The sequence below is a fragment of the Oncorhynchus tshawytscha genome, linkage group LG09 (assembly GCF_018296145.1).
Source record: "Oncorhynchus tshawytscha isolate Ot180627B linkage group LG09, Otsh_v2.0, whole genome shotgun sequence".
Taxonomy (NCBI): Eukaryota; Metazoa; Chordata; class Actinopteri; order Salmoniformes; family Salmonidae; genus Oncorhynchus; species Oncorhynchus tshawytscha.
In genome coordinates, this window is record NC_056437.1 from 35466031 (window position 1) to 35488685 (window position 22655).

The 22655-nt window shown below is 41.6% G+C and overlaps 1 pseudogene; it reads left to right on the plus strand.

Annotated features, from left to right (window-relative positions):
- The window catches only part of LOC112259125, a 28066-nt pseudogene extending 7503 nt beyond the window's left edge, over positions 1-20563 (plus strand).
- The last annotated feature ends 2092 nt before the right edge of the window (positions 20564-22655 follow it).

The following is a 22655-nucleotide window of genomic DNA, read 5'->3' on the forward strand; positions in this document are numbered from 1 at the left end:
GTTGTGTTGGTTGGAGGAAGCATGGCTCTCGACCTTTGCCTCTCCCGAGTCCGTACGTGAGTTGCAGCATTGAGACAAGACTAACTATCAACTGGATACCACGAAATTGGGGAGAAAAAGGGGTAAAAAAAAAAAAGAAGACAAAAAAATAAATACTTAAATGCTTAGCAGGACAGGAAAATGGTCTAATTCACACACTTATCAAGAAAACATCCCTGGTCATCCCTACTGCCTCTGATCTGGCGGACTCACTCAACAATTGCCTCATTTGTCAATTATGTCTGAGTGTTGGAGCGTGCCCCTGGCTATTCGATACATGTAAAAAACAACAAAATGGGGCCATAATGGTTTGATTAATATAAGGAATTTGAAATGATTTATACTTTTACTTTTGATACTTAAGTATATTTTAGCAATTACATTAACTTTTGGTACTTAAGTAGGATTGTACTGGGCGACTTTCACTTTTACTTGAGTCATTTTCTATTAAGGCATCTTTACTTTTACTCAATTTTGACAATTGGGTACTTTTTCCACCACTGACTACCAAGTTCCAAACTGCCTCTGGAAGAAACGTCAGCACAAGAACTGTTTGTCGAGAGCTTCATGAAATGGGTTTCCATGGCCGAGCAGCCACACACAAACCTAAGAACTCCATGCGCAATGCCAAGCGTTGGCTGGAGTGGTGTAAAGCTTGCCACCATTGGACTCTGGAGCAGTGAAATGCATTATCTGGAGTGATGAATCTCGCTTTACCATCTGGCATTCTGACGGACGAATCTGTGATTGGCGGATGCCAGGAAAATGCTACAGTGTCTTGCAAAAGTATTCACCCCCCTTGGCATTTTTCCTATTTTGTTGCCTCTCAACATGGAATTAAAATAGATTTTTTGAGGGTTTGTATCATTTGATTCACACAAGATGCAAAATATGTTTTATTGTGAAACAAACAAGAAATAAGACAAAAAAACAGAACTTGAGTGTGCATAACTATTCATCCCCCCAAAGTCAATACTTTATAGCAATTACAGCTGCAAATCTAGCCACTGGGATTTTTGCACATTCTTCAAGGAAAAACTGCTCCAGCTCCTGAAAAAGTTGGATGGGTTCCGACTTGAAACACAGATTCTCTTTTATTTGTAATTATTTTACCCCCCTTTTCTCCCCAATTTTGTGGTATCCAATTGGTAGTAGTTACTGTCTTGTCTCATCGCTGCAACTCCCGTACGGACTCAGGAGAGGCGAAGGTCGAGAGCCATGCATCCTCCCAAACACAACCCAACCAAGACGCACTGCTTCTTGACACAACGCACATCCAAACCGGAAGCCAGCCGCTTGATTGCTTTTCTGATTTCCGTGACCAAGTTACCTGCTGCTAGCTGGGCAAAATGCTATGCTAGGGTATCAATAAACTTACATAAATGCTTGTCTAGCTTTGGCTGTAAAGTATATTTTGAAAATCTGAGATGACAGGGTGATTAACAAAAGGCTAAGCTGTGTCTCAATATATTTCACTTGTGATTTTCATGAATAGGAATATTTTCTAGGAATATTTATGTCCGTTGCGTTATGCTAATTAGTGTCAGTCGATGATTACGCTCTCGCATGTGGGATGGGGAGTTACTAGAGTGAAAACCTGCTCCAGAGCGCTCAGGACCTCAGACGGGGACGAATCTTCACCTTCCAACAGGACAACAACCCTAGGCACACAGCTAATACAATGGAGGATTAGCCTCGGGACAAGTCTCTGAATGTCATTGAGTGGCCCAGCCAGAGCCTAGACTTGAACCCAATTGAACATCTCTGGAGAGACCTGGAAATAGCTGTGCAGTGACGCTCCCCATCCAACCTGACAGAGCTTGAGAGGATCTTCAAAGAACAATGGGATACAGGTGTGCCAAGCTTGTAGCGTCATATCCAAGAAGACGCGAGGCTCTAATCGCAGCCAAAGGTGTTTCAACAAAGTACTGAGTAAAGGGTCTGAATACTTATTTAAATGTGATGTTTCGTTTTTTTTTTGTATAAACTTGTAAAAAAAATTATTAATAACTGTTTTTGCTTTGTTATTATGGGGTTTTGTGTGTGGATTTATGAGGGGAAAAAACAATTTAAAATAGGGCTGTAACGTAAGAAAATGTGGACAAAGTCAAGTGGTCTGAATCCTTTCCGAATGCACTATACTTCATCCAAAGTAACCCCAATATGTACCTTAGCAGATATCTTCCCCAACAAGTCAGCTTTTACTTGATCAATTAGGGCCATTTTTTGACCCACAACCAAAACTGGAATTTGAGTGGACTTGCTTTATCCAGTCATCTTCTTCAATATAGACCATACATCCCCCAGCTCAGTACCCCTGCCTATTGTAAAGCAGAACTGTCTCCATGCATTTCTCTATGACAGACTTAAAAACCCTGCAAACTAAAGCTATCTTTCCTTTGGAAGTCAACTAGATTCTCAGTAGTCATATTCCTATGCAACACTCTGTAAGCACTATCTCTTTCTTGAATAGCCGCAGTGCACTCTTCAGTCCACCAATGAACCACCTTCCTTTACTCACCCACTTCACTCACTGGTACATATACATTCTCAGCACTTAAAATCAGATGTCACAGAGGCAGCACATGCATCAACCGGCCTTTCTAAAGACAACTCTCCAACTTACTTTAACTTCTTAAGGATGACGCAGAATGCTGTTCCCATGCAGGAACAACACTCAGCGGATTTCAGAGCGCCACCTATAGTTTTTGATAAAACTCATAATTTCATTAAACTTTCATTAAAATACACATTCAAGGTAGTGAATTAAAGCTACACTTGTTGTGAATCTATCCACCAAGTCAGATTTGTAAAATGCTTTTCGGCGAAAGCATGAGAAGCTATTATCTGATAGCATGTACCCCCAAAATACTGCAACGTCACCTAACACGACAGATTTTGCGGTAGCCGGCGCTACCCAAAACGCAGAAATAAAATATAAAACATTCATTACCTTTGACGAGCTTCTTTCTTGGCACTCCTAGATGTCCCATAAACATTTATTTGGGTCTTTTTTCGATTAAATCGGTCCATATATAGCCTAGATATCGATCTATGAAGACTGTGTAATCAAGGAAAAAACTGAGTTTGATAACGCAACGTCATTTTTAAAAATTAAAAAAGTTGACGATAAACTTTCACAAAACACTTCGAAATACTTTTGTAATGCAACTTTAGGTATTAGTAAACGTTAATAATCTATCAAAATGATCACGAGGCGATGTTTTTTCTATAGCTCCACGTCTTGAACTCATGTCCGTATATTTCTCAACCAAAACATCCTGTCGGAGACCGGAATAAATCGGCTGCCTTGTTTCGGTTTGACCAAGAAACAAATCCGAGACCAATGACAAGACTGTTGACATCGTGTGGAAGCTGTAGGTATTGCAACCTCGGCCCCATTTAATGTTGGTCACTTTTAACAATGGGTTGAAGTGGCGCATATGGATATATTTTCCCATTTTCAGTGATCAGATTTTCCTGCACTTTTCGATGAAACGCACGTTCTGTTATAGTCACAGCCGTGATTTAACCAGTTTTAGAAACGTTTGAGTGTTTTCTATCCACACATACTAATCATATGCATATACTATATTCCTGGCATGAGTAGCAGGGCGCTGAAATGTTGCGCGATTTTTAACAAAAAGCTGCGAAAATTCGCAGCCTCCCTAAGAGGTTTTAAGCAATGATCACCAAACTTTTCCCAGTCTGCTTTATGAAAGCCCCATCTTCTGAATGGTACCCTATCTGGAATAATAACATCAAAGTTCATGGTACTCGAAACCGGGAAATAATCCCTTCCAACAGTAGAATGTTTCATTCCATTCCATTCACACATAGATGCAATAGAGTTAGATGCCATTGTGAGGTCCAGGCAGGATGTAACCCCTCTAACAACATCAACTCTTGTACCACATTCATCGTTAAGACATGCTAATGCTCTTGTTTCCATCATATTTTCCACAATAGTACCATTAGCATCTGTATGTCTACTTCCCCATAAACTACTATGTGCATTAAAGTCGCCGCACAATATCTCTCTAGAGCTCAATTCTCCTGATATTTCATCAAAGATCACAACAGATAGTTGACGACAAGGGTTGTACAAATTGTATAACTTAATATTACTACATGCACTGTAGATTTCCACCATCACACATTCATATTCAGATGGGACAGTTATATTATATACAACCACCACCTTGTACAATTGATGTATCAGATCTGATTGAGCAATAACCAGGAAAAATAAAACAAGATGTGGTCCAAGTTATGTTTTTTGAACACATATCACATCATGTTTGATCTCTAAATCAACTTCATATACAGTTGAAGTCGGAGGTTTACATACACCTTAGCCAAATACATTTGAACTCAGTTTCTCACAATTCCTGACATTTAATCCTAGTAAAAATTCCCTGTCTTAGGTCAGTTAGGATCACCACTTTATTTTAAGAATGTGAAATGTCAGAATAATAGTGGAGAGAATGATTTATTTCAGATTTTATTTCTTTCATCACATTCCCAGTGGGTCAGAAGATTACATACACTCAATTAGTATTTGGTAGCATTGCCTTTAGCATTGCCTTTAAATTGTTTAACTTGGGTCGAACGTTTTGGGTAGCCTTCCACAATCTTCCCATAAGAAGTTGGGTGAATTTTGGCCCGTTCCTCCTGACAGAGCTGGTGTAACTGAGTCAGGTTTGTAGGCCTCCTTGCTTGCACATGCTTTTCAGTTCTGGCCGCAAAATTTTATATGGGATTGAGGTCAGGGCTTTGTGATGGCCCCTCCAATAACTTGACTTTGTTGTCCTTAAGCCATTTTTCCACAACTTTGGAAGTATGCTTGGGGTCACTGTCCATTTGGAAGACCCATTTGCGACCAAACTTTAACTTCCTGACAGAGGTCTTGAAATGTTGCTTCAATATATCCATATAATTTTCCTCCTCATGATGCCATCTATTTTGTGAAGTGCACCAGTCCTTCTTGCAAGCAAAGCACCCCCACAACATGATGCTGCCACCCCCGTGCTTCACGGATTAAATGGTGTTCTTCGACTTGCAAACATCCCACTTTTTCCTCCAAACATAACAATGGTCATTATGGCCGAACAGTTCTATTTTTGTTTCATTAGACCAGAGGACATTTCTCCAAAAAGTACGATCTTTGTCCCCATGTGCAGTTGCAAACCGTAGTCTGGCTTTTTTATGGCGGTTTTGGAGCAGTGGCTTCTTCCTTGCTTACCAACCTTTCAGGTTATGTCGATATAGGACTCGTTTTACTGTGGATATAGATACTTTTGTACCTGTTTCCTCCAGCTTCTTCACAAAGTCCTCTGCTGTTGTTCTGGGATAGATTTGCACTTTTCGCACCAAAGTACGTTCATCTAAAGGAGACAGAATGCGTCTCCTTCCTGAGCTGTATAACAGCTGCGTGGTCCCATGGTGTTTATACTTGAGTACTATTGTTTGAACAGATGAATGTGGTACCTTCAGGTGTTTGGAAATTGCTCCCAAGGATGAACCATACTTGTGGAGGTCTATAATGTTTTTCTGGGGTCTTGGCTTTTGATTTTCCCATGATGTCAAGCAAAGAGGCACTGCGTTTGAAGGTAGGCCTTGAAATACATCCACAGGTCCACCTCCAATTGACCCAAATTATGTCAATTAGCCTATCAGAAGCTTCTAAAGCCATGATGTCATTTTCTGGAATTTTCCAAGCTGTTTAAAGGCACAGTCAACTTAGTGTATGTAAACTTCTGACCCACTGGAATTGTGATACAGTGAATTATAAGTGAAATAATCCGTCTGTAAACAATTGTTGGAAAAATGACTTGTGTCACGCACAAAGTAGATGTCCTAACTGACTTGCCAAAACTATAGTTTGTACATAATAAATTTGAAAAACAAGTTTTAATGACTCCAACCTAGTGTATGTAAACTTCCGACTTCAACTGTATCTTAAACTCCTGACCGTTAGCAACAAGACTTCTGGCACTCCACTGAAGGAAAAACAAAAACCATGACTCTAATTATCATCATACTGAGACTTTACATCATTAGTATTATTAGGAGTCAACATGTCAACAATCATGGCGACAGTAACACCTGTTACTCCTGAAAACTCGGTTGCTGCTTCCACAATGAACTTCAACTTGGCTGTACTTCTTTCCACAAACACAGTCAGGTTGATAACCCTTCTAATGAAGGATATAAAGTAAATCTGATTAACTACTAAGGTGTCCTTTCACACTACACATTTGTGAGAACAATTATTATATGTATATATTTAGGTGTATTTTACGCCCCTTTTCTGCCAATTTCAATTACGATCTTGTCTAATTTCTGCAACTCATGCGTCCTCCAATACATGACCCGCCCGCTTAACCCGGAAGCCAGCTGCACCAATGTGTCAGAAGAAACACCCTTCAACTGAAGACAGAAGTCAGCCTGCAGGCGCCCGCCCCGCCACAAAATAAGCAGCATTTCCTACAGTAGGTCCACTTATTCCAGGAGTAACCCTATTATCTCCATCATTCTGCTTGTTCCACCAATCTGCCTTGCAGCCTCTGCATGAGACATTATGAGTGATTTTATATCTTTGGGCCTCTGTAGCCTATTTCTGCACCTAGCATCCACCAATGCTGCAATGTGTCTCCCCCACAATTACAACAGCTAACCTTGACATTGTTCCCACATTCACCATAATCATGTTCACCTTCACACTTGGCACATCTTTTCTTTCCTTTGCACAGAGCCGCTACATGTCCCATTCTTTGGCATTTAACAAACTCTCTAACAGTGATCGCCAGAAAGTCCATCTGTAATTTATTTGGTAAAAGCTTCTCAAACATTAACATTAATGACAGGCTTTCACTTCTCTGCACCTCTTTCTTACTGAAAAGCATTTTGGCTTCAACCACAATGCCCCCCTCTACATTTTATTTTACATAATCTATGGACACATTGGAACCCCAGAAATGACCCCCCTCCAGGGACATGACTTGTGATTTTCTTCCCATTCAGAGTTTTCATTTTCAGAATCTTCCCTTGCTGAACATGGTCAGCACATAATATTAACAGTCTACCACTACCAATGAACTGGGCTAATGTGACTTCAACTATCTTTTTCTTAACGCCATTCGATAATCGAAAACGGTGCAGATGAGACTCCGTGGTCGCATCAAACACGATTACAACTTTCCATCATTACTTTTGTTTTTCACTACCTTCACCCTCTTCACGTTCTCAACACTAGAAGTGCCACAGCTGTCAGCAGCACTTATAGCAGTGCCATTCTTTTTCCTTTTCCTTTTCACCACAGACCATTCAAGTCTATGACTTCCATCATCCCCACCCATACCATCCAAACTATCATCCACATAGACTACAGTCCAGCACAGCTGTTGCTAAAACCGTTTACCACAATATATAACTTTGGATTCTATTTCACTTCCTAGTTTCTGTCACGTTCGTTATAAGGGTCGGACCAAGGTGCAGCGTGGTATGTGTACATTCTTATTTGTTTAAAGAATGAACACTGAAAAAACGAACAAAAAGTTAAATGTGAAGCTATACAAACGAGTGCTGACAGGCAACTACACATAGATAAGATCCCACCAACACCAAAGGGAAAATGGCTACCTAAATATGATCCCCAATCAGAGACATTGTTAATCAGCTGCCTCTGATTGGGAACCATATCAGGCCACCATAGACATACAAATCACCTAGACCTACAAAAACTCTAGAAATACAAAAAACCCTAGACAATACGAAAACTAGCGTACCCACCCTAGTCACGCCCTGACCTAACCAAAATATAAAGAAAACAGAGGTCAGGGCATGACAGTTTCCTTCACGGAAGGGTTGCTAAAGGGTTGATCTCACTCTTGAGAAGGTTGCAGTTCTTGCAGATGAGTTTGTGTTGACACATAAAACTACCTTCACAAAAAAGCACCCAGTAGTTATCCCTATGCAAAAAGCTATCCAGAGAAGTCACCAACCACGAGGTTTCAGTCTTTTTCTACAGTGGCCAAAGATAAGGATCGGCAGAAAACCGTTTTTTTTGTATCAGCCAATTTGTCATTACTGCCATGAGAAAGGACACATTGTCTCTCAGTGTCCTAAGTTGAAAAAGAAAAATGAGACAGAGAAAAAGCTGTTTCTTCTTGTGGGAGCACTCCAACCAACTAAGTCTCTGGTTGGGTCAGGTGTATCTCCGAAACAATATTTTGGATCAGATGTGTATGAACCCTTTGTTTCAGACGGGTTCGTGTCTCTGCAGAGTGGCGATGCTGTTAACCTCTCTGCGCACCGAACCCGTTAGCGGGATGAAATAAATAGTCATATTAAACATTCATAAAAATACAAGTGTCTCACATGGGTCGAAAGCCTAGAATCTTGCTAATCCAACTGCGTTGTCAGATTTGAAAAAGGATTTACTGCGAAAGAATACGATGCAATTATCTGAGAACAAAGCCCCATAAAAAAATTATTTCAACCAGCACAGGCGTAACATCACAAATTGCAATAAAATAAATAGTTTACCTTTGACGATCTTTCTCTGTTTGCAATCCCAATGCTCATTGTTACACAATAAATTGTATTTTGTTTGATAAAATCAATTTTTATAGCCTAACACGAAACATTTTGTGAACCGCTTGTGTCGTGAATTCAGTCTCATTCCATTTTCGACGACACATTCGATGTAAATACACACATGTTTGGTTTCATTGCAATCAACTGGTTTGTTTGTAACACAACCAAACCTGATGGGTCATTTCGCGGGACATATTGACTGAAATAAACCGATTTGAAGACAACAAGTAATGACATCATTATGCACCAATGATATGACCGCTGTTTCGTTGATTGACTGTATTTTAACCCAATGACCACTGATCATCTTGAAATCTAGCTGGGTAGATAGCCAATGAGCTGAGGTAAACGGCAATATGTAATGTTTATGTGTTGGAAGACCAACCCATGTAGTAAACTCCGGCGTAAAGAGGGTCATTCGCCATTGAAGATTCACACCGGAAGGAGCCACGCATGTTACGCAAAGCATTGTTTTGGTAAAGCGCATCTTCAGCTGTTTATATATCAATCATTATGGTGACTAAGTCAGGGAAAGCTAAATCTAAGTCTAGATATACAGATGTACACACAATTTTAGAAGAAATTGATCTGGAAAGTGAGACAGAGATTGTTGGAGGACGATTCCCAAATAGAGGAATATTTTCTGAACGGAGAGGACATTGTGTTGCACTGGTAAGTTCTTCTCATGCTAATGACGTTGTTTGAAATTAATAATATTAAATATTATTTGTGATTTTTAAAATTTTTTAGTAGCAATATATAAAAATGTCATGAAATGTGTAAAGTACACGTTGGCTATACATTGTGGGTGGGAGTATGTTTGTATGTATGTTTATGACCCATAGCCTATTTTTGTGTGTGTATATATACATATTGTGGATTAGAGGGAGCATGGCCGAGATGCGTGTATCTGCCACTCCACCACACCCCACCCCCACATGAAATAGCCTATTTGAGGCTGTTGAGGGGAGGGCAGGCCCACAACAATGGCCAAAGTGAAATGGAGACAGTAGATGCAGCTGGTCTGTTGTAATATAATAGAGACAGTAGATCTAGCTGAAATGCCATAATATAAAATAGACAGTAGATCTAGCTGGTCTGTCATAATATAAATGAGACAGTAGATCTAGTAGGTCTATAACAATATATTCAACTTTATGTTCCCTGTACTCTACATATATCTGTTTATTATACCTTTTGATACAGGGCTCATATGTGAAACTATTCTAACTGAACATTTTCTTTCAGAGTGACACTGACTCCGAATGGAAGCCCCCAGTGCCAAGGTGTCTATCCCCCACTGAAGCTGGTTCATCCAGCTCGTACCACAAGTGGTGTTCATCTGCCCAAATTTATTTCTGCAGGCATGGATGTGCCTCAGGGCCAAAAGGGCACAGCATGGAGGCGTCGCTGTGTTCTTTGCAAAATGAAGTCCCCCATCACCTGCACCACATGCTTGGTGACCCTCTGCTTTACAGCAGAAAGAGACTGCTATGGCACCTGGCATCAGCAGCACAATATTGTGTAAATGTATATATATATTTTTTTTTCATGTTTTTTCTCCATTTTTATTTGGGGGTGTTAGAATACCATTTTGGTATTTTGTATATAGTTATTCCTTTCAAAATGTATAACTTCACCAATTTGGCCACTTTGGTACATTTGGGCTACTTGTGTGGAACACCTGGGTGACTTCATGATAAATGTCATGTAGTACACTCATTTTGGAAGTTATCATTCTGAAACTTTGCACAAGTACTGTTGCCCTCTTATGTTTTTCACTGAAATTGTCCCCATCATCCTATCTGAATGTTCGTTTTGTCTTGTTCATTTTAAAGATGATGATACAACAATAGAAATGAAAAAATTTATGTTTTTTTCATTCTATTATCTAAACCAGATCTATTGTGTTATATTTTCCTACATTAAATTCACATTTACACAAACTTCAGAGTGTTTTCTTTCAAATGAAACCAAGAATATGCATATCCTTGGTCCTGGGCCTGAGCTACAGGCAGTTAGAATTGGGTATGTCTTCAGGCGGAAATTGAAAAAAGTAGTGGGGTAGCTGTAAGAGGTTTTAAGCAGCAGGTGAAAATACTGCCAGACACTGGAGGAGCCCAGTTCTTCATTTTGGAGGGTGTTTTGCCTTAGTTTGACACTTTTTACAGTTACAGTGAACTGATTACGGTGTGTTAGTACAAGGAGTGGAGATGGGCTGCATGTAAGTTCCTTTGTATAATGTGGAACTCGAGTCTGATCTTATTTCTGGTTCCGTTGTCGTTGGAGTGAGGCCTAGTGAAGGGGGTCTCAATCACTTTCGGAAACGATTTGGCTGGAGGGAAGTTCGTGCCAAATCCTGTTGTTTGTAAGGAACCCAGAGTAGAACCCTAGAGTGTTCCCAGAGTGTGCCATTACATGTGCTATGTCTAAGAAAGTCACCGGGAGCAACTCTAGTGTTGAGGATGTCAGCGATCCCACCACGGTCGATCTGTCTGAGATGTTTATGGGTGACCCTGATTTCAGTAAACCTGAGTTGACCTCTCCTTTGAAAACCCCAAAGGTGAGCAAGTTTGTAGGACCGCTGAAGAAAGAGAGGTTCCCTATAGTTGACACTTCAATGTCTAGGAAGCATCTGATTGCTGAACAGAGTAAAGATGTTTCCCTCTCCTCTCCTTTTGCTGAGATACAGTACATCCAGAGAAGGAGTTTGATGATGATGTCTAATAAGGAAATGGGATTCTCCCTCCACTTCTGGTGAAAACGATTGGCACGGTGTATCTCAAATTGTCATTCCAGACAAGAGATATTGAGGTTGGCTCACAGTGGTAGTATGACAGGCCATCTTTGGGTCAACAAGATGTATGACCATATCTTGTATAACTTTGTCTGGCCTGGTCTAAAACAGGATGCTGTGTTTTACTGTAAATCCTGTCGCGTTTTCCAGCGGACAGGTAAACCGTACCAAGCTGTAACTGTTACACATTTGCAGAGTATTCCTGCTTTTGACAAACCTTTCAGCCGGTGGTAGATTGTTTTGCTCCTTTGCCCAAAACAAAAAGTGGCAACCAGTTTCTCTTGACCATCATGTGCGCTGCTACTTGTTTCCCTGAGGCCATTCCACTGAGGAAAATCTTGGCTCCCAGTATTGTTAAGGCATTGGTAAAATTATTTTCAACATTTGGACTTCCGCAAGTAGTGCAATTGGACCAAAATTTGAATTTCATGTCAAAGGTCTTCCAGCAAGTGCTACAGTAGTTGGGTGTTACCCATTGCCACTCTAGTGCATACCTCCCAGAGTTTCAAGGTGCATTTGAGTAATTTCATGAGACTTTGAAGTCTATGTTGAGATCTTACTGCTACGAGTTTGGGAATAACTGGGACTGTTTGCAGCGCTAGAGGTTGTTCAGGAATCTCTTGGTTTTATTTCGAATGAGCTCGTGTTTGGACATCATGTCAGAGGTCTTTTGAGATTGCTGAGAGAGCGGTTGCAAGAAGACACCTTAAACACAAAAAGCAATCTGTTGGAACACGTTACTGCTTTCGATACAGTTTGCCAGTGAGAATCTGATGAAAATGAAAGCTTGGTACAATTGAAAGGCCCGATCCTTCACTTTCGATGTTGGTGACCATGTCTTGGTTTTGTTGTCTGTTCTGGTGTCACCGTTGCAAGCTCGATATTTTCAGGCCCTTACCCCATAGTGAAAAAACTTGGTAATCTGGAATACATCATCATCATTTTCCACTACAAGACCATGATCCTTACCTACGAAACAGCAAGAGGAACTGTCCCTCCCTACCTTCAGGCTATGCTCAAACCCTATATCCCAACTCGAGCACTCCGTTATGCCACCTCAGGTCTCTTGGCCCTCCCACCAATACGGGAGGGCAGCTCCCTCTCAGCCCAGTCCAAGCTCTTCGCTGTCCTGGCACCCCAATGGTGGAACCAGCTTCCCCCTGAAGTTAGGACAGTAGAGTCCCTGCCCATCTTCCAAAAACATCTGAAACCCTACCTTTTCAAACAGTATCTTAAATAATCCCCCCAAAAAAAAAAAAAAAACATTATACAGTACATGCACTTGACCCCCCCTTCTAGCTCAGACTCTACTGATATTATTGAGGAAAAATGTACTTTCTATGCCTGTGATATGTGGTTGTCCCACCTAGCTATCTTAAGATGAATGCACTAACTGTAAGTCGCTCTGGATAAAAGTGTCTGCTAAGTGACTAAAATGTACATGTAAATCATCACCTCACCAGAACGCAGGAAAAAAACATGGCTGTGTCAGCATGTTGAAATCATACTTCACCCGTTACATTTGGGCCACTGCTGTCACATTTGACTATAGTCTTCCTCAAGAGCATGAGGAAAGCCCAATATACCCTGTGTCTGTGGGATGGCTGAGTAACTCAGAGATTCTAGAAAACCTTGCTGTCTTTTTGACACACTTGTCTCCAGAGGAAAAAGGCAACATTCTTTTAGAATATCAGGGTTTATTCTCAGATGAGCCAACTCAGACAAATGTACTAGGGTATGACATTGACGTTGGGGACTCTGCCCCAATCAAACAACATGCCTATCGAGTGAATACTGAAAAGAGAAAGAAACTCTGCAGTGAGGTGGAGTTCATGCTTGAGCATGGCATTGCACAACATGGCAACAGTCCATGGAGTTCACCCTGTATATAAGTACCTAATGCGAATAAGTCTCTGTGGTTTTGTTTCGATTTTCGGAAACTCAGTGCCATTACCAAGTCAGACTTGTACCCTTTGTCCCGGGTCGATGATTGTGTGGACCGTGCAGGCACTGCTAAGTACATTAGCAAGTTCGATTTCCTGAAGGGATATAGGCAGGTTTCGCTCTAAATGAGCGCGCCAGAGTTGTCTGCTTTTGTCACTCCTGATGATGTGTTTTCCTACCTTCGTCCCCCATTGCTGATTGCCTTTCAAGTGTGTATCCCTGCCTCAAATCTTTTTTGACTGCACGTTTTGCTGTTTAAATTTGTTTTGTTTTGGTTGCGTTTGTTCCAAGGGGATGAGAGTCATAGAAACCTACATGATTTTATCTCTGTTTCTCAAAAACTTCTGAGTTTTTGGCAGACTGTCTTGTATTTAATTGTTGACAGCCAGTAGACATCATGTTTATATTGGAAAAGGCGATGCATTTAAGTAGTGATGCATTTAAATTGATCATATTGTGAGATGGAAGTTGTTTTCTGTTGGTTGTGAGCAAACTTGTACAACAAAAATATTGTATGTATTTGTTGTCTTGAGGGTGAAGGTATTACAGTCTTTGGGGTTTCCATTTGTATTTAGAGGTTGGATGTTAGCATGTGGGACACACTGATTGGTATCACCACGTTAGTCAGGTTTTACACCTGTGCTGGTTTGTCCATCTCGTCAGTTGGAAGATTTTTCACCTGTACTGGCCCGGGTGAAATTTAAGAGTGGCTAACCCAGTTGTCTTGAGAGATGTGGAACGTTAACACCTTTAGTTGGCTCTCCCTATTTGATTTGTCTGATTTTCCCTGTCTTTGTTTTGCTCCACCTTTTGGTTTGCTTCCTGCCTTTAAGTTTGGTATGGGTTTTTATTTTGTTTGCCTCTTCCTGGGCACATTTACTGGGTGTCTTTTAGGTCCCAGTTATTGTTGCTAGTCAACTTTTAATTGGACACCCCCATGAGTGTCTTTCAGAAACCCTCCTAAAACCTCACCTGTTTCATTTTTGTTGTTGTCAGCGGCTCTTTGTTAGTTCCCCACTCTGAGCACCAATTTTTGGTTTTCTTCCTGGGGAACGTAACATTGGTCACTTTGCTAATGGAACCTGAATCAACGGCCAATAAAAGAGCACATTCAATAAACAACACAGCTGAAAAAGGTATTATTATTTTCCCTCTCATTAAAGAGGATTCATTTAGGAAACGTCTCTCACAACACCATGGAGCTGTTCAAGTTCACCATTGGCATGGGAGACCTCGAGAGTTCACAGAGGGGTAATAATTGATTTTCCAGAAAGGAAAGAAAGAAAGGAGGGGCACTCTCCTTGACCTCATCCACTAATGTCTAGCACCCACCTAGGTGATGCCAAAGCAGCCATTATATATGGCATATACAGTTGAAGTCGGAAGATTACATACACCTTAGCCAAATACAATTAAACTCAGTTTCTCACAATTCCTGACATTTAATCCTAGTAGAGAATGATTTATTTCAGCTTTTATAACTTTCATCACATTCCCAGTGGGTCAGTAGTTAACAAACACTCAATTAGTATTTGGTAGCATTGCCTTTAAATTGTTTAACTTGGGTCAAATGTTTTGGGTAGCCTTCCACAGTCTTCCCACAATAAGTTGGGTGAATGTTGGCCCATTCCTCCTGACAGAGCTGGTGTAACTGAGTCAGGTTTGTAGGACTCCTTGCTCGCACACACTCTTCCAGTTCTGCCCACAAATCTTCTATAGGATGGAGTGGAGGTCAGGGCTTTGTGATGACCACTCCAATAACTTGAATTTGTTGTTCTTAAGCCATTTTGCCACAACTTTGGAAGTATCATTGTCCATTTGGAAGAACCATTTGCGACCAAGCTTTAACTTCCTGACTGATGTCTTGAGATGTTGCTTCAATATATCCACATAATTCTCCTGCCTCATGATGCCATCTATTTTGTGAAGTGCACCAGTCCCTCCTGCAGCAAAGCACCCCCACAACATGATGCTGCCACCCCCGTGCTTCACAGTTGGGATGGTGTTCTTCGGCTTGCAAGCCTTCCCCTTGTTCCTCCAAACATAACGATGGTCATTATGGCCAAACAGTTCTATTTTTGTTTCATCAGACCAGAGGACATTTCTCCAAAAAGTACAAGAGTTCAGTGTGCCAAATCGGAGGGCCTGTTGTCTGGACCTCTGGCAGTCTCTATGGGGGTGCCACAGGGTTCAATTCTCAGGCCAACTCTCTTCTCTGTATACATCAATGATGTCGCTCTTGCTGCTGGTGATTCTCTAATCCACCTCTACTCAGACGACACCATTCTGTATACTGCTGGCCCTTCTTTGGAGACTGTGTTAACTAACCTCCAGACGAGCTACAATGCCATACATGGCATTGGAGGCCTTCCGTGGCCTCCAACTACTCTTAAATGCAAATAAAACTAAATGCATGCACTTCAACCAACCGCTGCCTGCACCTGCCCCTCCATGCAGCATCACTACTCTGGATGGTTCTGACTTAGAATAAGTGTGTCAGGGGTGCGTAACCGGTGGCAGGGAAGTCAGACGCAGGAGAGCAGAACTAGGTAATAGCCGGAGCAGTTTAATACCAAAACCAACGGCATAAAGAATTACAAGACATGGGTACAAAACCCGTCGCGCACCAGTCAATATGTGCACCAGCATTTACAATAAACAATTCCACACAAGACATGGGGGGGAACAGAGGGTTAAATACACAAAACTTAATGCGGGAAATGAGAACCAGGTGTGTAGGAAAACAAGACAAAACAAATGGAAAATTAAAAGTGGATCGACGATGGCTAGAATACCGGTGACGCCAACCGCCGAACGCCACCCGAACAAGGAGGAACCGACTTCGGTGGAAGTCGTGACAATGTGGACAATTACAAATACCTAGGCTGCAAACTCTCCTTCCAGACTTACATTAAGCATCTCCAACCCAAAATTAAATCTAGAATTGGATTCCTATTTTGCAACAAAGCATCCTTCACTCATGCTGCCAAACATACCCTCGTAAAACTGACTATCCTACCGATCCTCGACTTCGGTGATGTCATAAATAAAATAGCCTCCAACACTCTACGCAGCAAATTGGATGCAGTCTATCACAGTGCCATCCGTTACGTCACCAAATCCCCATATACTACCCACCACTGCGACCTGTATGCTCTCGTTGGCTGGCCCTCGCTTCATATTCGTCGCCAAACCCACTGGCTCCAGGTCATCTATAAGTCGTTGCTCCGTAAAGCCCTGCCTTATCTCAGCTCACTGGTCACCATTGCAGCACCCACCCGTAGCACGCGCTCCAGCAGGTATATTTCATTGGTCACCCCCAAAGCCTATTCTTCCTTTGATCGCCTTTCCTTACAGTTCTCTGCTGCCAATGACTGGAACGAATTTCAAAAATTACTGAAGCTGGAGACTCATATCTCCCTCACTAACTTTAAGCATCAGCTGTCAGAGCAGCTCACAGATCACTGCACCTGTACATAGCCCATCTGTAAATAGCCCATCCAACTACCTCATCTCCATATTGTTATTATATATATATATATATATTTTGCTCCTTTGCACCCCAGTATCTCTACTTGCATATTCATCTTCTGCACATCTATCACTCCAGTGTTTAATTGCTGAATTGTAATTACTTCGCCACTACGGCCTATTTATTGCCTTTACCTCCCCAATCTTACCTCTTGTTTGTTTGTTTATTCCATGTGTAACTCTGTGTTGTTGTTTGTGTCGCACTTGCTTTATCTTTGCCAGGTTGCAGTTGTAAATGAGAACTGTTCTGAACTGGCCTACCTGGTTAAATAAAGGTGAAATAAAAATAATAAAAAACATGTCAAGCAAAGAGCCACTGAGTTTGAAGGTAGGCCTTGAAATACATCCACACTCAAATGTCAATTAGCCTATCAGAAGCTTCTAAAGTCATGACATCATTTTCTGCATTTTCCAAACTGTATAAAATCACAGGCAAAAGGCACAGTCAACTTAGTGTATGTAAACTTCTGACCCACTGGAATTGTGATACAGTGAATTATAAATGAAATCATCTGTCTGTAAACAATTGTTGGAAAAATGACTTGTGTCATGCACAAAGTAGATGTCCTAAACGACTTGCGGAAACTATAGTTTGTTAACAAGAAATTTGTGGAGTGGTTGAAAAACGAGTTTTATTAATGACTCCAACCTAAGTGTATGTAAACGTCCGACTTCAACTATACTAGCTATCACGGTGGAAAAGTGGGGAGTTATTTATGGCAATAAGGAATATGTTTTTCTAGGTACCATTACAAGGAGGTGTTCTGCTGCTAATCTCCTACATCATGCTCACATACATCCTGCTGCTCAACATGCTCATTGCCGTCATGAGCCGCACTGTGGAGAAGATGTCCCTGGAGAGCACCAGCATCTGGAAACTACAGGTGATCCACCACGGACTGACGGACAAACGGCCGGACTGACTAATGCAAGGAAATGGCACTGTGCTGCTTGTTTTGGTGGACAGTTTGATCATAGCTCATTCATTGTTATGAACATATGTGCCTACAGGGGGCAATCACCATCCTGGACCTGGAGAGGAGCCTGCCCTGCTGCCTGGGTAGGCAGCTTTGTTCTGGGTTGGACAAGGACCTGAGAACCAGGGCTGGAGAGATGGACCGCCGATGGTGTTTCAGGTTGCCAATATACAGTGTATTCGGAAAGTATTCAGACACCTTCCCTTTTACCACATTTTGTTACATCACAGCCTCATTCTAAAATTGATTAAATACATTTTCCTCCTCATCAATCTACACACAATACCCCATAATGACAAAGAGAAAACAGGTTTTTAGATTTTTTTTGCAAATTTATTACAAATAAAAACCAGAAATACCTTATTTACGTATGTATCCAGACCCTTAGCTATGAGACTCAAAATTGAACTCAGGTGCATCCTGTTTCCATTGATCATCATTGGGATGTTTCTACAACTTGAGTGGAGTCCACCTGTGGTAAATGCAATCGATTGGACATGATTTGGAAAGGCACACAAATCAAAATCAAATCAAATCAAATTGTATTTGTCACACACATGGTTAGCAGATGTTAATGCTCACAACCCGTCTATATAAGGTCCCACAGTTGACAGTGCATGTCTTTGCAAAAACCAAGCCACGAGGTCGAAGCAATTGTCCATCTGGGGAAGGGTACCAAAAAATGTATGCAGCATTGAAGGTCTCCAAGAACGCAGTGGCCTCCATCATTCTTAAATGGAAGAAGTTTGGAACCACCAAGACTCTTCCTAGAGCTGGCCGCCCGGCCAAAGTGAGAAATCGGGATAGAAGGGCCTTGGTCAGGGAGGTGACCTAGAATCTGATTTAAATATGACAGAGCTCCAGAGTTCCTCTGTGGAGATGGGAGCACCTTCCAGAAGGACAACAATCTCTGCAGCACCCCACCAATCAGGTCTTTATGGTAGAGTGGCCAGACGGAAGCCACTCCTCAGCAAAAGGCACCTAAAGGACTCTGACCATGAGAAACAAGATTCTCTGGTCTGATGAAATCAAGATTGAACACTTTGTCCTGAATGTCAAGCGTCACATCTGGATGAAACCTGGCACCATCCCTACGGTGTAGCCGGGGCGGCAGGTATGCTAGTGGTTAGAGTGTTGGACTAGTAACCGAAAGATTGCAAGATCAAATCCCCGAGCTGACAAAGTAAAAATCTGTCATTCTGCCCCTGAACAAGGCAGTTAACCCACTATTCCTAGACCATCATTGAAATTAGGAACGTGTCCTTAACTGACTTAACTAGTTAAATAAATGTAAAAAAATAAATAAAAAGCAAGTCTTCTTATTGGTGTCCTTTAGTAGTGTTTTTTTTTTTTAAAGCAATTCAACCTTGAAGGCTGAATCCCAGTCTCCAATGAACAGTTGATGTTGAGATTTGTCTATTACTTGAACTCTCTGAAGCATTTATTTGGGCTGAAATTTCTGAGTCTGGTAACTAATGAATTTATCCTCTGCAGCAGATGTAACTCTGGGTCTTCCTTTCCTGTGGCGGTCCTCATGAGAGCCAGTTTCATCATAGCACTTGATGGTTTTTGGGACTGCACTTGAAGAAACTGTCAAAGTTCTTGACATTTTCTGGATTGACTGAATTAAAGTAATTATGGCCTGTTGTTTCTCTTTGCTTATTTGAGATGTTGCCATAATATGGACTTGATCTTTTACCAAATAGGGCTATCTTCTGAATACTACCCCTACCTTGTCACAACACAGCTGATTGGCTCAAAGGAAAAAAAATCCACAAATGAACTTTCAACAAGGCACACCTGTTAGTTGAAATCCATTCATGAAGCTAGTTGAGAGAATGCCAAGAGTGTGCAAAGCTGTCATCAACGCAAGGGGTGGCTACTTTGAAGAATCTCAAATATAAAATATTTTTTGGGATTTGGATAACAGTTTTTTGATTACTACATGATTCCATATGTGTTGTTTCATAGTTTTGATGTCTCCACTATTATTCTGCAATGTAGAAAATAGCAAGAATAAAGAAAAACCCTGGAATGAGTAGGGTACCTATACATTCCTACTGGATAACATACAAAATAAATAATGAACTCCATAGTTTTGATTGCATCCAATATCAATAACAGGACAATCATCCCAACACAAACCCATTTCAACAAGAACCCATCACATCAGGGAAATAAAATATAAAGCCCCTCATTCAACTTTAGCTGTGAGAGTGTGTGTCTAGAATTGAATGACTGATTGCACTGCTGTCGTGCACAGCAGCAGCTGGTACACCGTGTGCTGCATCATTGATCTGCTGTCTGTGACAGCTGATGGATGTCATACACTCAGGGACAGTAATTGGTGCATGTGTCCTCTGGACTTGAACCTGTCATCTCAGAGTGGAGGAAGTCAACTGGAATAAATGGATCACCAACCTGGGCATAATCAATGTGGTTCTAGGGAGCGGAGATATGGCAATGGGGTCTCCTACACACCATACCAGAGGTAGGCCTAGTAGTGCAGGGGGGCTGAAGAGAAACTATTTGAGTTTATGGTTTGAAGGCATTTTCACCCCTATTGGATCACATTATTCTGTCCAAATTAGTACTATTCAAATGCTATGAACCGTATATTTATGAGCAGTATAAATTTGCTTCCTGCAACACAAACTCAAAAATGTTCTGGGACACTGTAAAGTCCATGGAGAATAAGAACACCCCCTCCCAGCTGCCCACTGCACTGAAGATAGGAAACACTGTCACCACCGATAAATCCACTATAATTGAGAATTTCAATAAGCATTTTTCTACGGCTGGCCATGCTTTCCAACTGGCTACCCCTACCCCGGTCAACAGCACTGTATCCCCCACAGCAACTCGCCCAAGCCTTCCCCATTTCTCCTTCTCCCAAATCCAGTCAGCTGATGTTCTGGGCTGCCTCTCCTTCCAGTTCTCTGCTGCCAATGAGTGGAACGAAAATCTCTGAAACTGGAAACACTTATCTCCCTCACTAGCTTTAAGCACCAGCTGTCAGAGCAGCTCACAGATTACTGCACCTGTACATAGCCCATCTATAATTTAGCCCAAACAACTACCTCTCCCCCTACTGTATTTATTTATTTACTTTGCTCCCTATTATTTCTATCTCAACCCTGCACATTCTTCCACTGCAAATCTACCATTCCAGTGTTTTACTTGCTATATTGTATTTACTTCGCCACCATGGCCTTTTTTTTGTTGCCTTTACCTCCCTTATCTTACCTCATCTGCTCACATTGTATATAGACTTATTTTTCTACTGTATTATTGTAAATGAGAACTTGTTCTCAACTTGCCTACCTGGTTAAATAAAGGTGAAATAATAAATAAAATAAATATATCGCCATTAAAAAACACTATCAGTCATCTTGGCGTGCATTCAGCTGAAACTTTTTCTCCACAGAGAGGAGCTGGAGGGGGTTCCTGGGGACTGGTAGCCAGAGTGATAACGATGGGGAGCAGGTGTGCGCAATGATGGTTGCCAGGTGTGCGTAATGTGGGTTGTCAGGACTGGTGGTTAGTAGACTGGCGATGTTGAGCACCAGAATGGGAGTTGGCGTGACAGCACCCACCTCCTGGCGCACGGCTCCAGCTGCAGGATGGACTCAACAGCGCTCCTCTGGACTATACCCCTCCCAGTCCACCAGGTACTGGAGCCGACCCCACGATGTTTGGAGTCCAGGAGGGACGTGACGGCATAGGCGGAGCTCCCATCGATGTCTTGGGGAGGTGGAGGAGTGTTGCTAGGGATGGCAACAGCCAGGGGACCAGGAACCATTGGCCTGAGGAGGGAAACCTTGTTGACCCTCCGGAGGACCTTGAAGGGGCTGACTTGAAGTGAAAGCAGACAATGAAATAAGCAGACAATGAAAGCTTTTACAATATTAGATTAATACATTTCTCTAAAACAGGCTATAGGCTACATATGCACCAACAAATCAGAACAGTATGCTAAGTTATGAGGGGGAAAGGACCAAATTATTAGGGTGAGGCACATGGGCTACTAACAGCTTACTATGCAACATACACTTAGTATTACGTTCTTAGCTACAGTATACATATCTCCCTAGCATATTACATAATTTATGCAGCAGCATACAAGCCCTTTTTGGACTCAACTTGTGCTGTTCTCACTTGAACAGGAAGGTGGCGCTGCGGTCCATCTTTTGTCAAAATTTTGTCATCTAAATTTGTCTTCAAAGTCTGGCATTCACTTGATTTATGGTGCTTTCAAGACAACTGGGAACTCTGGGAAAAAATAAAGGTTGAATCATGATATCAGTGATCTTCAGTTCTAGAAAGAGGACCGTATTCCCGACTTGGAATTTCGAGTTTGATTACAGTTCAAAACGTATTTTCCTATTAGGAGCTCGTTTTTTCCCGAGTTCCCAGTTGTCTTGAACTCACTGAAGTCTGAGACTTCCCAGTTCCGAGATTCCAGTTGTTTTGAACACAGCATAAGTAATGCCGGATTGATAGCATGGCCAATGTATTCAACCTTTTAGGCTAATAATAGCCTAAACAAACCGCTATAGCTCCGTCTTTACATGCTTGAGCCAACAATATCTTTGCATATATTGTTGAGCATTTGACACTATAGGAAACGCACTACAATGCAAAACCCAAACTCTTTTACCAAATTAATTTGATCCAAATCAACTTCCACCGCAGTGCTGACCTCCTCTGTCCTGCGTTTTTCCCTGTGTTGAAATGGCCAGCTATCTTATTCCCTGTCCTTGAGC